This window comes from Oreochromis niloticus, linkage group LG1, assembly GCF_001858045.2.
Source record: "Oreochromis niloticus isolate F11D_XX linkage group LG1, O_niloticus_UMD_NMBU, whole genome shotgun sequence".
NCBI lineage: Eukaryota > Metazoa > Chordata > Actinopteri > Cichliformes > Cichlidae > Oreochromis > Oreochromis niloticus.
Window position 1 is genome coordinate 10,298,418 of NC_031965.2, and position 20,006 is coordinate 10,318,423.

Sequence of the window (20,006 nt, forward strand, 5' to 3'; positions counted from 1 at the left end):
TCAACACTCATATCAAGGATGAGATTTCAACAGCAAAAACAGGCCAATAAACATAAACCATGATCACAGAAGTAGAACAAGCCAGTGAACATAAAGTGCTCACGAAACAAAATCAAATACACACACTCTGTCTTTGATTTTTGTCTTACCACCTGCACTGGACAAGGCCAACCTCGGTGCCGTTAAAGAAAGGGTCATTAACCTCAAGACTATAAGCGCTGAAATCTCATCCAGAACAAAAAAGAGGCTCTTTAGTATGGATGAGTAAAGATCAAATGGGAAAGATACCCTCCTTTCTGCACCAGAATAGTGCTAGAAATGGATAAATCTGTCTGATGCATAAAAAAGTAGAAAAGTAGCCAATTGGAAAGGAAACAGTAAGAAGTGGTCCATCTGGGACGCAGCCACTTCTTGAGGGAAAGACTTGTAAAGGGGCTTTGATTTTTGTCTTGTTTCCTCTCAAGATTTTTATTTTAGGAAAAAGTCAGACTTTGTGTTTCATTTTACGTTTTACATTCCCAGCAAATGAAGTAGGAGAAAAAGCAACTCACTATTAACTTAATTTCAGGCTTCAGACTGACATTGCTCATTAAGATTTTCTTCTTCTAAAAAAGAAAAAGCAAATAAAGACTTCTGAGGAAGGCGTCACTTAGGGCAGACGGGGGACGTTGTGGGAGACGTGACGGACAAATCAATTCAGCAGCATGACAGGGCGCAGTATTGTGGTCCAGCCATGGGAAGACTCAGTAAAAGAACAGACAGAGCAAAACCACAATGGCAAAGGCATGGTAACCGTGTAAAATTTTTGTTGCAATCTATTTTCACTGTATTCTGGTTTCCACTGATTTTACACCAGTAAGCATAGTTTTCCTCTACCATGGTCTTGGGACGGCACAGGAGGTTCCTACTACTGACCACCTGCCCACCAAACCAGTGGGAAACACTGTACTGTGGATCCATTGTAGTTTCTATATTATTCAGTTTATACCCGTAAAAACAGTTATTAATTGTCAGTAAATATCCCTGACTACAACATCCCACATAGTAGACAGGTCTGGCCCGGATCTGGTGTCAAGCCGGCACTGCTGGCTGACTTCTGGCATGGTAGTAAGTGGTATGTCATCCAGATGTGGGCCAGGCCTGGCGTAGATGGCACTATTTATGTGATGGCATGCCACATCTGGGCCGATTATGGTTTGGTTTATGTGGCCCAGGCTCATAGAAAACAGGTCTGGCCCGGATCCGGCATCAAGCTGGCACTTCTAATTGACTGGTGTCAATGGCAGGGTGTATGTCAACCAGATGTGGGGCAGGTCTGGCAATGATGGCACTATTTATGTTCCTATTTTAGTTAGAAGATCCAAATACCATTTTGCAATACTGTATTGCTATGGTAGCCAACGTTTCAAATGCAGGTTTGACAGGTTTTTGAGTGTACACTTTATCCAAAACCTAGTGAGGGTTTTCTCATGTTTACCACTGGGTGGCTGTAGCTCTGGAGGTAGAGCAGGTCACCTACTGATTGGAAGGTTAGTGGTTCGATCCTTGGCTCCTCCAGTCACTTCAAGAGTATGAATGTGCATGCATGTAGTAAGGAAGCACTTTGAGTAACCCAGGAGAGTAGAAAAGCGCTATATAAGAATCAGTCCCTTTACTGTCTGAACTGAGTTTCTTCATGTTACTTTTGCACTATTATGTCCCGGCACATGTTGTTATTACATGGCTTGATTAAGGTACACATAAGGTTGACATCTGGGGCCATAGCTGAAAGTTTTCTGGGCCAGCACAGGGCCAGCAGTGTGTCTGCAACTGGCCTTGTGCTGGCCAATGTGTGGGCCACCTCTGGCAAACCAAATCTGGGCCACCAAAGGGCCGTCATTCTTTGCGGTATGTGGGCCAGATCCGGGCCATACCAGTTTTGCTATGTGCAATGTACAGTAGTCAGGTTTCACAAACCCACTCCTGTCCTCATGTGCAGAAAGCTGGGAGGTTGAGGGCAACAAGGACAAAATTATAAAATCACATCAAAGGGAAGCTCAGAATTTACTCTTGGTTTGTTGCTAACTAATGATCATTAATTAATGCCAGGTTGGTACAACTAAAGTTATTAGTTAGCATTGCAAGGAACCTGAGCCACAGGTTCACAATTAAACTGTGCGTGTACAGAAACAGAACTGTGCTTCTTTGATTTCTACAGCATGCATTTACCATGAATGTAATCAAGTGTGGGTGAACATGATTTCCACTCCCACAGTAAACCCTACATGGATACATACAGTACTTTGATGACTCTTTGGCAGTGTCAGTAGGTAGGAAGCAGGCTGGGGTTGCATCTTTGTTGCTGATTTGGCAGTCCATGCAGGTAGGCGACTGGCACCTCCATGTGTAAGGAAGAAAGCACATGATAGTCTGCTAGCTAGCCTTGCCAGACCAACAGAGGAGTTGGCATCAACAATGATGATAAATATTGCAGAAACCTAATTGAGAGAAAAATGGGACTCATTTTTGCTGGGTGAAAATTGTATTCAAGCTTGAGTCGAGAAGTGGTGAATTTAAGGTGATTCTCAAACTGTAGAGATTCCTGGCAGCTTTTACAACTGGAAATGTAACATCTTCACTGAAATCTATTCACATGGCTGGAAATAAATAGAAAAAGATTCTTTTATATGTTACAGATAAAAAAATTTTTTTTAAGTAAAACAGATTTTCCTCTCCCCTGTAGCAGAATTCAGGCTGTTGGCCTTGCTTGATAAATCTCACCTATGTGATAGTGGGGAGATAAACACGCTGTTCAGCAGAAGTTTTCAAACTAATTGCATGTTACTGGTGTATTGACTAACCTCTGAGAAAATACAATTAAGTTTCCATTCAAAGTTTCTGATCAATTTTCATCCAGCAGGGTTTAATTTAGCAAGCTGCGTAGCCTGTGGGACTCTGTCTAGTCAGATTAACAAATACATTCAGCGCCAATCAGATTGTGACCAGAAAGAATTAACTATTGAGCCTTGTAGAAAAAAACGTCATGGGTAAAGATAATTGAAAAAGTCGTCTAAGACAAGCTAAAAACATTTAAATCTATCGTAAGGACATTTTTTTGGTCACTTTGGGTAAGCATACAGCAACACAACAATGTTATGGCAAACTTGTTAGAAGACATCTGATCATGTAACAACAGAGCAACATTTTGCACTTTGAGACTTATTTCTGGGAACCTGAGAAATAATTCCCAGTACAGTCTTTTAGCTCCATTTTTGGTCTCCTCCAACTCCTGAGCAAGAGTTATTTTACTATTTTAGAGCTCTAAATATAAAAACATTAAAACATAATATAACTTCTCTGTGGTTCTTAATACAACTGACCACCAAATGAGCAATACTATTTGGCACACCCCTAAAAAGAAAATTGGGCTCAATTTAAGGACATTTTATTCAAATGTCATTTCAGTACTCAGTTTTTCAGTTTTGTTTAATTTTAATCGGACTGCGTCGTTGTCCACTGTACCCAAGAAGCTGAAATTTTGATGTGCTCCATGATTCATCTTCTTTCCTGTCCTGGCATTCTCTTTGTGTTTCTGGGATCTATGGATTTGACTGGACTCTTGAAAATATCACAAAATGTTTTTTTGGGGGGGTTGATTGGAATCAAGAAATTTTAATATATGGCTATGCTAACCTAGTCGTGATATAACACCAAACCGCTTTTAGGTTTCTAATCAAACATTCAGAACAGAATTGATTTGGGTCAATTTTTCCGAAACGAGTTCTAGTTTGTAATTTAGTTGTAAATTGGGGGATATATTGCCAGCAGCTTCTATCAAGGGAAACAACATGCTATTTTTTATGCTTGGCAACACAACTGGCAGGCATCTACATCTGCTGTTGATAAGCGATTGTAGGCGTTTCATTAAGTCACTGTTGAAGTGCACATGTGAGAAATGCCTGCGGGGGCACTAGATAGAGGAGGCTGGTTTGGAGGTGGTACGACGTGACTGACGGGGATGAGACGATAATGACAGTTTTCATTTTGGGTAAACGGCTCTGTGCTTTTGTTCACACAAATTATGAAATTGTGCTTAATGTACCACGAGCACAGTTAAAATCTATACATGAAATTAAAAAAGTAATGAACAAAACAAAAAACAAAAACGCGGGCAACACATAATAGGTTAAAGTCACGCATTTGTGTCGTAGAAGATTTAGGAGTCGTTCAAGCTCTAAAACTGTAGAGGAAATTTGACATAAGGGGCCACATAGTCTGGAGCTTCTTTAAAAGCTGCATAGAAAGCTTGGAATTAGAAAAAAAAATGCAAGTTCAGCATATATAACAACTGTTATGTCCACTTTAATACTTGAACACTCTGTGCTGTGTTGTGATATTGTTGGAAACTACTGAACAGAGTGATGGACAAATGACTGAAGTATTCAACTTCTCTCAATTTACGTGGCAGTCAACAACCACAAAAACGAAAAACATTACCAAGCTGACTTAGGGATTACTATTACTGTAACATCCACTTTTACATAATTAACAAGTGTTGCATAACATCAAGCTCAATCATTATTGAGTCTATCTGACAGGGAAGTGGGGGCATGTCTAATAAATTAAAAAGCTTGGGAGCCACCGTGCATAGCATTACACTGTTAACAAGACTTGGCATCTAAAGCCATGCTAGCGGCTCTGTGAGGTTGTACCTCGCCATATCAGGGCTTTGAGCTATAAATGCAAACATCATAAGGCGTGTTGATGGGGTCCTGTTTAACAGGATCTTCACCGCCTTTCCTTAGCATGCTTAGATACAAAAATGTGCTCATAAGTGCGAAACACAAACTGCAAGCAAGACTGATTAAGCTTTGGGCATGGAACATAAAAGTGATCAGAATTTTTCCTCAAGGAAATCAAGAATGAATGTAGAACATTTTTATGTATTTGCATGTAAATATTGACATTTCTGCCTGGATCAATGTAGCAGAAAGGCCAACACTGCCATCCCCTAAAGACATGCTGCATACCTAAAAATACATTACAAATAAATCCATTACACACTCCCATACAGTACAGCACTGATTGGAACTGATCTACACAGTTACTGAGACACTTTATCATATCAACATATAAACTTGTTATCATATTAAAGATAGGGCCTTATGCTGACAATCTATTTCAATTGTATTTGTGTCAAATTGTGTTTCTAAGAAAGGAAGATGGCTCTAATTTTGACATTTTGGACTGTAAACCCTTCGTTCTGTCAGTAAGTCGTGGGGCTAAAAGATTAGATAAGAGGGCCTGTCACTATACGTCAGTGTCACAGAAGACAGAACCATCTAAACTTATAGATTGTTTGGCTGCTGGCTTGGAAGTAATTGGAGCTAACCCAGATTTCAGCTGCTTTTTCCATCTTCATGCTTATTGTACATTGGTTATGTTATTCAAACATAGGTCAGTACCTTTGGACAATTAGTGACTGCTCATTCAGAAATAAAAACCCAAAACAGGGATGATTTCGTTAAGCTGCATTCAGTAAAAGTATTCTGGCACTTCTGTCAAATGCAGGTCTTGTTTAGAGTGAAGCAGAGTGTTGTGGCATTAATGATATTTCCTGACCACTGCCTCCGTTTCTGTTCCAGCTTTAATTCACCGTGACAGTCTGTCATGGTGTAATGTGACTCGTTGTGTTACACATGTGCTTTCCAAGCAGCACCTCACACTCTCAGACCAAGACACAAATAAACACCTGAAGCTCGGCTTTTTAACGCAGCAGCCGACACATCTAATGAGAACCACAGAAAACGTTGATGGGACCGCTGGCGTTTGGGCTTCACGGAACACATTCATAGACAAGTCTGCCTAAATGAACAGCATCAGATAAGCAGATGTGCAAGTTATGTTTTTTCTTTTTTTCTAACGGAAAGTGCTGACAGAGAGCTCAGTGACAGGGTTGAAATGAGCGCAGTGTGTATTATGTCCCCGGCGTACATTGTGTTGCACGTACCGTCGATCCTGGCCTGAATATTTATAGTCTATCTGTGTTCATTTGTGTATGTTTATGTGTGTGTGCGCGCGAATGTGAAAGCCAGTGTGGATGTAAGAGCCCTGCAGGGGTGTGAGGCAAGAAGCAGCAAGAGGCAGAAAAAATCCCCGCTGCCTTTGGATTAGTGTCAGCAAACAGGAAGCCAGCCACCGTGCTACATGTGCCTGTGCGCTCTCTTAAAGCCAGTCCCTGTGGCATTATTTGCGTTTTTTTCTCAAAGTGTCATATTTTTATGTCTAGGGTTTGGATCAAAACCCAGCTAAAGTTTTCTGATATTACCTTTAATGTCTTTTACAATCTTTCTTCACAGACTGTATATAAAAGATAGATGTCGCCAATGTGATTTCACGTTGCCACTTGGCGAATCTATGAGATTAGTTAGCTGCCTGAATCTTTGGCTGATGTGGAAAGTAGAAATCAAGTAATTGACATGTATTTTTGATGTTATAAATTACAAAGCCAGTCACTTCTGATCATCAAAAGTAGGCAGACATTCTCACAACTGAACAGTGTCAAACTTGGCTACTCACAGCCTACTTCCGGACTTCTACATGACCTTTTTTCTCAGCTCTGTAGGTCACTACTTGTCTTTGATAGTTAAAGGATAACCTACAAGAACTGCTGTGCATCAGTTTGTTGATGTGGATCATTTGATCAGAATAGCTTTAAAACTGCCCTTTGCGGCTTTGTACAGTTCTGATTTTGATTATTTAATGTTAACAAAAACAAGTGTAACTAGGAATTTTAAATCTTGGGACTTTGTGAGATGTCTGGAAATATCACCACTCCATTTTTTTCCCACTAAAAAGCAGTACATACACCGTTTGTGGGTCACGTCTGGTCTGTTGGTCTTTGTGAAAACATACAAACGCGGCCGTGACATCAGATAACCTGTGAAATCCTTTGCAAAGGACAAAGTGGTGTCTGTTTCCACCTTATAAAAAACTCTGTTTCCTGGACAGCTTCCTTTGAAAAAATGTAACAAGTGACTTGCCTGTGAAGCTCCTGCTGCCGCTTTGATGATAATAGTTGCTTGTGACACCTAGACCGGAATATTTAGATGAAAGTTATAACAAAAACACTTTGGTGTCATAGAGAATATTCTCAAAGGAGCCAGAGCTCAAGCTCAATCTGTCATAATCACACATATTTAGTTAAAAAGAAATTAAAAGGTGACGGGTGAGTTGACTTTTTTGCACCTGTGGCAGATCCAGAGGTATTTTTTTCCTTTTGTTCAACAATAATGTCAAAAAAAGAGAGAACTCTTTAATATTTAATCCCTGCCTCTTGATTTTTGCTACATTAATAAGACCAACTAGACCCATGATGCATGAGAACACATTTATTCTCACAGATTTAACTGCCTGTGTAAAAAAACCTGAAAACAAGAGTTATGAGTGCATTTGTAGCAGGAGGCTGCACGGTTGATGTGCAAGCTAGGTAGCAAGTAATGAGAAGGTGTTATGTCTCATTTCCCAACTTGATTCAGCAGTAATAGTTCTTGCTGCTGATGTCCTCACCTATTTGCCCTCTTGAGGAATTTATTCCACTCCAAGATAAAGATGATGCTGTTCTGCCCGTGTGAAAAACCTTGCTGCTTTGCACATGCTGGCAGGAAGTCTCAAGCTAAAATAAATGAAAACGCTTATGCACGGCTTCTTGATTCACAGCTGTGCATTAGTTAGTTGTCGCTATCAAAATGTAAGGACGGTAATAGAAGATAGCTCTTTTTTTCCCAGACACTAGTATCTGTAGTCCTTCTCTGGCTGGTAGATCTCTGCAGTCACACCTTTGTCTCTCATGCTCATGTTTTTTTTAAACGAATAGCAGTCAGTGAGTCGTCTGTGACTGTAGGCGTCAAAACTGCAACCAGGGTGGCTCTCTCCTCTCTCATCATGTTAATAAGCGCTCTGGTTTAAGAATAACGAGGTCACGGGACACCGGTCTTGCACGTAAAGGATCGTTGGACAGCGGTAGAGAATCTCACTGCGTCGCTGCTTTCATACAGTCGGACATCGTGGTCATAGGTGGCATAATTTTTTCAGTCAATTTTATCAAGTCCAGAATCATTCATACTTGGTATTTTTATACTTGTCCTTTCTGTAAATAAATACCTGAAATAATTACACAGATTGTCAGCCGTGAGTTATTGTCCCTGATTATACTGTAGTAAGAAGGTGCAACTGGCCAGCTTCAGCTTAAAAGGCAAAAGGAGAGTCTATTAATTGATTTTCTTTTAAACAAACAATGTATTTTTGTTCCAAAACAGTAAAATGACTCTCCAAAAACAGGTGAACTAACTGTTGAGTCATTTGGATTATTAGCTCTATGAGTCCCTCCCCTACAGTTTTATATCATTTCAAGCTTCAGGGCTGTAAAATTGTCTCCCACATAATGCTGTACCTGAGGGCTCTGTTTCTGGCAGTCTCTACTGGGCGCTCTCTACAAACACCATAATGATTTTAAATCCATTCCCAACAGAAAAGCTGCTGCTGGGCTCTTGCATCGTGAATAGGGATGGCTTCTGGGTACGCAGGTGGATTGTCGGATGTGAGCAGGTTTGCGGTGGTGCTCTTGGCTTAGCCTTGAGCAACAGTGTATCAATGTGGCACTGAAAATGGTCCTGCCTCCTACTGGTGAGCTCACAGCTGGGAGGCCAGTTACATGACAATATTCTCGCTAGATCTGTTTTAGTTTAGCAAATAAATAAATGGAATCTCTTGTTCTCATTTATAAAGTGTCTGTATTTTTTTAACCATTATTTCCCAGGACTGAGTTATTTAGTGTTTTCCAGGTATCTCTCCTTTAACATTGGTGTTTTACGGGTAATTCACAAATTGCAGACTGTCTCCTGGGCTGATGATTGTATTACTGAGAACTCTGTAGAATCACCCAGTAAAAGAAAGGCAGTATTATGGGGAATGATGAGATTCAATCAGTTCAGTTTCAATGGCATTTTCCAACTTCAAAGCAAAGTTACACTCATGTTTGAATGATTTGAATGCATCTTTTATCCTTAATGCTGGAATGTAAGTAAATCTGAATGTAAGTGATTAAGCAGAGACGTTTCTATGACTGTGAATTTTTTTTATTGTACTCAGGATACTGTGATACTTTGGGTATAATGTGGCTGAGTACTGATGTTTGTCATAAATAGATATATTATACAAATTTATGCAAACTTTTGCAGAAACTACTACTAATAATAATAATAATAACCACTCTGCACCTGCTGAGAAGTTGCTTTTTTTCATACATGATACGCTCCAAAGTTCCTTGCACAACAAATGGCTCATTCTAGTATTGCACCAACCCATTTAGGGTGAAATTAAACTTAATTCATTGCCATGATATGTGCTCATAAAATAATTTTTTTTAAACTGTCTTCACACAGTATACCATAATAACGGTTATAAACCACAGCAGATCACAGCATGGGTCGCCTTGCCTCATGTGGCAGTGCCGCGAACATCTCCGCTAACATTATATTCAGTGTGTTTTTTGTTGTTGTAGTAAGTTAGTCATGGTTCTCTTTAGCTTTACGTTCCTTTACTTGTGCACAAACACACACACAGCTGCTTTTATTTCAAGAATTGCGACACGGTGGCATTTTAGCACCAGAACGCAATACTGTAAATCGCAAACAGTGAATAATATTAATGATATTCACTGATCTCTTCTGAATTCCCCTCTCAGGACGGTCTGACACTCAGTATATTGAGTGCTCATGCTGACATTATTGAATCCTATATTTGCCCTCCGACTATTACAGGTGCAGTGTACTGGAGCGCAAATATACCAAAGGAGCCCCCCCAACAAACAAAACCTGGAATGTAAACAAGCACAGGTTTAGCTTCAAAGTCCTAATAAGGGAATTAGATTAAAAACAGTCAGTATGTTTGTTGTAATTGCCTTGTGCCTGCTGCAGCTATGATTGCATACAGAATGCCTTCAACTCCTGGGAGACTTTGTGGAAATCCTCAAATTATTGAGGTGGAGAATTATACAACAGCTGCTCCGTTTAAAGAGGACGCTTGTCTCTAATAGTGTGCATCTTAATAAGCACAAATAGCTGTGGCACAAAACAGTTCTGTGAAATGTTTCACCCTACAGGGGGTAGCCAAACTAACAAACACTTCATGAGGAAGGAATTTAAATTTGAGTTTAATCAACATTAAAAACAGCTACAGAGGAGCTTTTGGTTTTTTTTTATGCGGCGTATGTCCGTCATCACGCCGCTGTAGGTTTCTGTCAGGCATGTGATCACAGTTTCTCTTTCGTAATTGGAGTTTACCTGTGTTTGGCATACGCCTCCGTTATTTGTCTGATTTTAGACTAATTAAATACATTTTTTTTCATGTTTTGTTTTTTCTTTACTAAACGTACAATTTTGACAACCAAGCTGCTGCTTTGCGTTTATAACCTGGTATGACGCTGACATCAGCTCTACTTTGGAGCAGCTGTTGTTATACTTGAGCAGAAACCAAAGATGACTGTTGATTGATGAGAAATAAACAGGAGCTGTCGCTGCCCTGTCCCTACTGGAAACCCCCCCCACACACGTGAAAATGGCTTCTTCCTGCTCCTTCCTTTCACAATAAAACTCATTAATATGTTCACTTCTGTACATCAAATGGTCCACGGAAGAAACTGAAGCAACTTACACCAGATTCTGATATTAAAATAAAAATTTTATATTTGATTTTACTTGTTTTTTCTCAATAAGAGATGCTTTTCCTTTTTTTGGTTAAGAATATTTCAGAATATCTAATACAGTACAGTACATTTAACTACATGGAGCTGAGTGTAACTGGCAACAAAAAAACTAGCATTAGTGGCATAATGTAAAAAAGTTGGTAAAATACTGCATTTTGGTTAATTATTCATTACAATTTAAAAAAAGCATAAAATTTAATTAATGAGATATAAGTATTATTATTATTATTTATATATATGTTTTTTGAAGTTATTTGTATTTTAGCGGTTGCGTAACACTTACACTACATGTATTTTTATCAATGAGTATGTCTAAATTTTTATTTAAAAAATCAACATATCAGGTTCTTATTTAAGCTTTCCTGTATAAATTTCTGCATTTAAGAAAAATAATATATATATATATATATATATATATATATACATACACAGACAAGAAGAGAAGAGAAGAGAATGTAATATAATAAAAGGAAATCAGTTTTATCTGTTGGATGAAGGCAGACCTTTTTGTTGAGACAACCAAGAATATCCATCCATCCATCAGGGGTTGGGTCGCGGGGGCATCAGCCTAAGCAGAGAAGCCCAAACCTCTCTCTCCTTACCCACCTCCTCCAGCTTGTCTGGGGGAACAGCAAGGCGTTCTCAGGCCAGCCAAGAGATATAATCTCTCCAGCGTGTCCTGGATCTTCTCCCGGTGAGACATTCCCATACCTCACCCAGGAGGCGCCCAGGAGCAATAACACTATTTACAGCTTTCAGAAGTTGCATACTTTTACATACACGCAGACATGCACAAGTGTTATGATTGGCCACAGTTTGTTGATGAAAGGCTTGATTTTTCTTCTTCTCAGCGTACACAACCTTTGCCCTGTTTGAGCGAGTCCTGCCTGTTTTGCTAGCAGCCGGAATTGAAGAGGAAACTTTTATGTAACTCAAAGTCAGTGGCGAGTCATGCGCTTGTGTGGATGGGACTTAACTGTGCGTCTCCTTCTCCAGCAGGATGATTTTATCAAAAGTTGTGCATCCAAACAACAATGGGTGTGTCTAGTGCTGTGACATTCGGGCTTCCCCGGTTTGATGGGACGGTGCTAGCATAAAAAAACAACAACCCAAAAAACACTGGTTATTTCACTCAGTGTAAATAAACTGTATCAGTTGAGTAAATCAGAACCCCCTGTCATTGGATGAATATGATACTGGCAGACAGAGTAAACTGAGATGGTTTTAAGTGCTTAATCTACTGAAGGATAAAGGAACGCAAGCATGTTAAGGGGTGTATAACAAATGGTTTATTTATGTAACTAAACCCCCATGTGGTCTTATACAAAGCTCAGACGTATCCCCTGCCAAAGTGCTTCAGAAGGAGCTGCTGCTTAATGACCCTGATGTTTATCTGTAGTGAGTGCATCTTGCCCAACTTTTGGGTGGGAAAGGAAAATATGCACAATATCAGCTTGGTGTTTGGGCAAATTGCTCCATGTTGAGGGTGCCGTTTCGTCAAGCATGATTATAGATTTCCTGTTTCTCTCTTTGTTGCAGCGCTGCCAGTTACAGGGAGAGGGAGTATCCCCGCACCCCGCCCGCATCTCTGGAAATCACAGAGAACAAGCAAAACATTGTGACCGGTCATCTTGAGCACAAGCGGACACTGAAAAGCAACAACCAGATGAGACTTGGCGTTTGGACAATTGGAGGAGAGAGCTGCTGTGTGGTATCAGTAAACAAACCCTCGAAGGCTGAGACTGGAGTTAGCGTATGAGTAAGTCGCGGCCCAAAATGATTGCCTTAATTACTACACATATAAAGATGTATGAAGTGAAGATAACTAAGAAGACTTGTTCAAAAAAACAGATGTTTTATTTACATGTGAAAAAAGTGTCTTGTAAGGAACAGATGTGAATATTTTAATATGATAGAGATAATGTTTGGTCGTAACGTCGACATGTTTTAGTTGGGTCGGCTTCGTAGGTGTCATAGGTTACTAAATGGTGAGTTTGCTCTCTGCTTCTGTGCGGCCAGCAGTATGACTTTTTTGAAAAAAAAAGAAATCTCGTTTCATATTGTCAACCAAACAAGGCTGGCCTGAGTTGCTCGCTCATCTGCTGGCAAAAAAAATTAAATAACGATCTACGACACATTGTGTCATAACACATGGAAATCCTCGTTCGGAAAGTGTATAGGGTTGGGAGAGAAATACGAGATGTATATTGACTGGCTCAATGCAACACACTGAAATACATCAGAAGATTATCCTCTTACATTAAGATCCACTTACACTAAAGCAAAGATGTCAGGCACATAAACACCCATCATAAATATCAGCCACACTCACTTTCTATCACAGCAGACGAAACTCGCCGGGCTCTCACTGCTCGAGAATCATTGACGTAAAGACAAAATACCTTACGTTTTTTTTCTCCGATGCAAATTTAGAGCTGACCAGCTGCTTTGTTGATATGTTTTCACTTTGAATTTACCTGTATGCAAAAGTAACATGGACGTGTGTTCTATATTTTTTTAAACCTAGCCTTGATAATTACATTAACCAAAGGTGAAACCCTGAATTTACTGTATGTTGTGGACTTCTGGAAAATGTTGTGACATAGATGCACACTGAATAGGAAAAAAAAATGTAAATACCAGACGTTTCTACTTGTGTGTCCTAAGATGTGTTTCGCAGATAGAGTAATTTGAGACTTTTCACTTTCTTTGACTGTTATGACCATCCACCATAATCCTCTGTGTTCAGTTTGTCTGTTTCACGTTCTTCATATTGTTGCGAATGCTGCTCCAACATTCTTCAGTGTACTTTTTTATTTCATTTCTTCCCTTTTCTTCTTTTGTCTTTTTAACAAAACTCCCACCTATTTATTTGGCATGTTGAGACATGAGGTTACTGATGTCATTTGTGCAACTTTGTGAGAGGGGCGCTGGCATTTGTTACCGCTCTTAGATCTGCAAAGTTGCCTGTGAATACAATGATTAGAAATGTCCACTGACATGCCAGTAGTAGTAACTCATATCACATACATACATATATAAATATATTTTAATTGTTTTCCTTTAAAAAGCACCCTTTACATACTCTATTTGCTTTAATTGGCACATGGAAGCTTGTGTCCTTCATCTTATCTTCCAAGTTCTCATGTGTGCTCTTTTTCTGAAAATTCATATCTGTAATTATTACCTCAATATAGTGACCCTTACGAAAGATGTTTACTGAATGTTCCAAATATTTCCTTGGTGTCAAATTCTTTTCTTCTTCTTTTTTTTTTTTTAATCACCCTATAGCCACAATATTTTAAAAACAGATGTCAGTGGTTTATTTGGGGTACAATTTATAGAAAAGATGTGTTTTCTTCGTCAGTTTACTTTATCATTGTGAGGAGGGATACCGGCAGTTTAACCAAGAACACCAGTGCACAGTAGCAGAGGTTAGGGACTGTCACTTTAAAAAGTTGCATAACAATAAATGTGTGAAAGACAGGAGGGGAAAAAGGTGATCGAAAAGGAGCAATCACGCATCCGATCGTAGCTAGGGATGCACACACACACACACATATATATGTGATGCAGCATGTGACAGCAAACTGGTTTCGTTTATCTATCTTTTATGATGAGATTGTAATTTGGAGATGTCAGACTGTGCGCCTGTCCGTTGGAGTTATTGCAATTTAGTAAAAATGAAAATTAATAGTCACTTGTAGCACCTTCGTTAACTTGTGATAAAATCTGTGCTAGCATCATGCGAAACCATTGATCACTGTAGGCTAGCGATGTAAAAGTCACACCCTTGGGCGTTGTGTCTGCGCTGAGCAGGGGGTTTCGCGTCATGGCTAAAACGTTGGCTGGACGAGGTGTTTATTTGCAGTTTATGCGTCAGAAACTGTTAAACTGTATTTTTTGGGCATAGTTTTAAGAAGCATTTGCAAGCAGTGACGCTAAAATAAATATTTGAAATATTCGAGAAGTCCAGTTGTTCTTGAGTGCGTTGTTGCTGGGATTCCTGGTCTGTATCTTCGACCGGATTTTTGCATGCTGCATCACATATACGTCCAATATTAGTGTGTGCTGATTGTTATTGCCGACTGACATTGACAGAAACATGATTTTCTGTGACGTAAATTGATTATGTTTTGCTGGATAAATGTTCAGCAGTAGTGTCATGAAAGGCGGAAATGCTTTAAAACAATATTCTTCTTGACTTTTGCACAGCAGAGGAATAAATGACAAAAATCATATCAGCACCTCCTATCATCTATCAGCTAAAGTTGTTTTAAACACTGCTGCTAGCCCAGATTTTACAGTCGGTGCATTTTTTCTTTTAGCTACAATTTACATGTCACGTTAACGTAAAACCGAAAAAATGTTTACAGATATAGAAATTATTAAGGGAAACTGAAAGAATGAAATTAAAATATTTATGAAACAATATAACAAATTATCTGGCTATTTAGCACACAGACACAAAGCTTTTATCAAATTTTTAGTTGATAATTAAAACAACAGTTCATTATGTGCAGAGTTTAAGCTAAAACCAGCTCTAGGTACTTATCAACTGTACAGACAGTCTGTCTTTCCCCAGCAAGGAGGAAAAGCTTATTACCCAAAAATGTTGAGCTATTTCTTTCACAGGTAGATTAAATCAAAAATGTGACTGATGTCCAAAAATATATTTTCAGAAGTGATTTCATTACACTGATCTTGTCAGATTATGTGCCTGAAGCACAAGATGTTCCAAACCCAGAGAGGCCCAGGGACCGTCAGGAGGGGCCAGCACAAGCATATGAAGCTGAACATTAGCTCACAGGGTGTTTAGATATCTGAGACGCAGCTATCCCAGATACTATCGCACCAACTGCCAGTGATGACCGGAAGCTGTATGACACTGATATATTTATGAGGGACAAATTAATTAGCTACAGCTTGGTGTTACCACAAAAGCCAAAGAGTAATATTCCCACAGGTTAGTAGACAGAAAAAGAACATGATCAGCCTGCCAATTGGTCCTGCAGGCCACCGCATTCAATCAAGCAGAGCAAATAAGCACCAAAGGAGGCTGGAGGAAATCTGGGCACTATGTAACCCATTTCCTCAATCTATGAATTCAAATAATTTATTTGGTTAGACTTGACAATTGTGTCAAGCTGCACTGATGCACAGCACTGAGTTATATCTGCTCTAAAATAAATACTCAGAAGAAAAATGTCACATACAAAGACAGAAGATTACTAAGGTGGAATTTCAGCCTTTGAAGCAGAAAATCATGGACATGTACACTAAACAGAAAAGTCCTCAGATTATCCAGCGCCATCATCCAGGTCCTGTCGTGAGCAAACAGCAGCATCACTTCTTTAAACTTTGCACTGCTAGGCATTCCTAAGGACGCTAAAGTGACCTGCGGTAATAACTGCAGTGATAATTTGTTGTGATTCAGCGCAGCAAATGAGCAGATTTTACAAAGCTGCTGGGGAGGTTACCAACAGTCTGTGTGGGGACATTAGATAACACACAGGACGAGGTGAGAGGAGAACATTTTAATTACAATCGCCTCCGAGCTAGAAAACTCACTAGGGCTACATGTAAAACATTTCTGAATGCAAGAGAGAGTAGCTCACACAACTGCTGACCAGAGTCGCTCAGATCAGTTTTGAACTCAACACATCAACTTGAAACAAAATAACTAGAGTCAAACAAAAGAAAAGTCTCGTTGGGAATGAGTTTTAGATTAATAACGCCTCTTACGTAAGCGCCCACATTGTGAGAAAGTGCTTTTCTGTCGAGGCTCACGTATTTCTGAGGCCTAAACACCTGCGAGACTCTTCCGTCTCTGTGCAACCGAGCAAGATTACGTTTTAAGATGAATGCCTCCTTTAATCAATAACAAAGGATTTACTCACTGAAAGAAATCACCGATTGGTTTCTAAAGCCAAGACAAACAAGACGGTTCAGATTTTGCAGAGAAAAAAATTTCTTATGGTTTTTCAGCGTTGATATGATTGATCCAAAACCATCGAAATTACATCCTCATGTTCAGCGAGCCTTTGAATTTAGTCCAGGTTTCAGTTTCTTTCTTACATTTGGGCTCCACAATGACAGAGCATTTCACAGAGCATCACAGTTATCCCCCCCCCCCCAAAAAAAACAACCCCAAAACCAAGACCCTGCTCAGTGAAACAAAAATGTCAGTTTTACCTTTAAGATTGAATTTACTCTTCATACACTGAATTAGGTTCGAATTTAAAACCCTCTTTTTGTCTCCAAATATCTTTAAAGGACAAACCGACTGAGCCTGATATCTTCACATTGCACCCGGAAAGCACTGCAGATGCTTCCACGCGGCTCAGTTTGGATATTACGTCCCGCCGACACATACTGTACATAAATAAAAGCGCTGCATTATTATGAGGATAAAAGCCCGAGTGTTTACTGTAATATCCACAGCGTTAGATAACGGCAGAAACTCGTTTTATGTCTTAATCTCCTTATAAACAAGGTGCCCTGCGAGGAGCGCTGCAGAACTGTTGAGCGGTGACGCGGTTTGCTTTTGCTGTGAAGTGTTTTCGTGCTGAAAATTCAATGAACGCAGTGTTTACCTGTCCGCATCCATATATTTAGAAACCGGTCTGAGATATGAGACAAATAAAACAGAAAAAACTTTGCATAATTTGTTTGTGTCTGTTGGAAATACAGCTAATGTAAGCACAAAGGTCAGATTACTGGGTTTACAGCAAGGATGATCACATGACCACAAGTATTAAATACTAATTGGAAGCACTTTTAGTAGTTAATACAGAAGCAACTATAACTACACTTATGGTCATACATGTAACTCTACCACAAACCAGTGATATCCTCGCTGGATTTCTCAAGACAGAGATTACAGGGCTCAACCGTCTTTCATCAAAGCACGAGACATATGACTTTTTTTATTAAGTGTGGCCTTATCTCTTCGGTTGTTGATGGAATACAGGTTCTAGCTTCTCAAAATTCAGGCCGTGATGCTTTTATCATATCCCAAAATGTCTGACTGAGGATCTGAGTTCTTCTGGATTCTGAGGGAAATTGCACCAGTTAGCAAATTGGCGGTAATAAAATGGCAGGACGAATGAATAAATAGTTGCAGCCCTAATGGCAAGCAAGAGAATTTTTTTTGGAACATTGTGTAATTTCCCCCCTCGCTCTGTGATAAATGCTCTGTGTGTTGTGTCTCAGTAAAACGCATTAGAACGCGTGAAATTAGACAAAACACAAGCAAACAAACTAAACGTTTCCACCAATTCCGCAACACGTTTGCAACATTTAGACAAAACCAAAAATGGGAAAATTGCCGTCATCAACAGGTTCGGCAGTAAATGTGCTGCAAATGCAGAAAACACACTCTGATGCAAAGCGTCCGCTTCTTTATTCGGCCGTTGTCTATATTCCCAGCACGTTCTGTCCGGTTGCACGTGCGCACTGAATGCGGTGAGGATGATTGCTTCATTTAATTGTGTTTCATCTATTTGCATGTTTTGGTTGATTACGGAGCGTTAGCTTCTCTGGGCCTGCCGTAATCCTCGCATCCAAAGTATGATTTAAAAGCCCACAGACGGTCATAAAGATGAAACGTGCTGTTTTTCGGGACACGCCGAGCACAGAAAGATAATTAGTATGTGTCCTTTTACCTACAGTATGCAGATCAATTACTGTAGCCAATAATTTTGTCATGAACAGACTGCATGTGGGGCACTGCACAATTTCCCCCCCAAAACAAACCTCACAATTTACAGGCCAAGAAACAGTGAGCATGTGTGAATATCACTTTCAAGCAAACGGGCATTCTTTATGCACAACATTTCTAATTTATCACTTTGCATTTAGGTCAGAAACTCTTAATCTGTGAAACAGACATGACAGTTGTTTCTGATTATTACTCCAGGAGAGAATTTGACAGGACAGAGACAGGGTTCAAAACCAGGATAATCAGGCGTCTATGCAAACTGGTGCAGATTGGTCAGCTACAAGTAACGGCGGTCACAATCCAGCATATCTACTATTAGTCTCGATGATTCTCACGATCGCCTCACTCGCAGAGAAAATGCTGTCTCCGTGCAGCCACGAGAGGTGTTTCTACATGCTTGCTGCTCTGCTGCTGCAGTGTGATGATGACAATGATGGCGATTCTGTTTTTTGTTTAGGGGGTTGAGTTTACAAAAGTGTTTCACTATAACTTCTTCAAGTATCTGTACGCTTAATATTCAAACCGTTCATTTGCAATCGCCGTGTCTCTCATAAAAGACCTAAAAAAAAAATGGAGGGATAATCATCATTGATCAGTGCAGAGAAACTGGCAGTAGTTATTCATGAATATGTAAAATATTTCTACAGTTCAGGTGTTGAGAAATATCCATGTGAGTTTTGGCCAGCCTTGCTTTTATTCTGCATGATGCTTTGTTTTTGAGAAATATGCATCCTAATCCAAGGTATGTTTGTATTCCTTTCCCGAGGGTGCGCCTCTCCTTCTCCTTCACACACTCTCTCTCTCTCTGTATCTTTGGAGCTTGTCACTTTCTGACCTTAATTGTCCTGTTTTGTTTTCTTCTTTGTTTTATTTATGATTAATTGTTTTTATTTGTTTAGGGTTTTTTTTTTTGGTAAGCCTTCCAACTTCTGGATTTTCTACATTCATAACATTTTGTAGACAGCAATATGAGATGTGATTGAAATGGAATATGTGCAATGTTGATTAAAGAAAAATATAATATATTCAATAAAAATCCAGAAAACAGAAGTATGTTGCTCATCATTTTGCTGTCATACACAAACCTCATCTGAAGGCAGGTCTACAGTAATCTTATAAATCCTGCGTGTTTGCTTGCAGGCTGACGCGTTTTCTGGCCTCCATAAATGCTCAGCATCAATAGCTACTCTAGTCTAATCTTTAATCTTCATTACTTACAAATATAACAGGGCGTATTTCAGTCTTCTATCCAATACATTTTGGTGCACCCACAGAGCAGATGTACAAGCCTGTAACTGATGGCATGGATGGTGATGGACTAGGATCTTCCTCGAAAGTACTTTAACCTGGACAGTGTGAAGAGAATCAGATTGGGGCCTTGTGAGTGTTTGCCCTTTCTCACACAGCAGGAGATGGTCTGTGAGTGCAAGTAATACTTTTTTTTCCTTTTTCTTTTGATTCAGCTTGGATGCAGGAGGCAGCACCTAATGCCCAGACAATTACCCGCTCTATGGGCTCAATCAGACATTATATGACTTT

General features: G+C 39.6%; 1 protein-coding gene across 1 annotated transcript in view; it reads left to right on the top strand.

Moving 5' to 3' along the window:
- LOC102076326 (potassium voltage-gated channel subfamily A member 4) overlaps window positions 1–19,517 on the top strand; it is a 53,743-nt gene extending 34,226 nt beyond the window's left edge. Inside the window, exon 2 of the mRNA XM_005455713.4 lies at window positions 12,284–19,517. The gene's annotated coding sequence lies outside the window, so the exon portion shown is untranslated. The remainder of the gene's footprint in view (window positions 1–12,283) is intronic.
- Window positions 19,518–20,006: the final 489 nt, after the last annotated feature.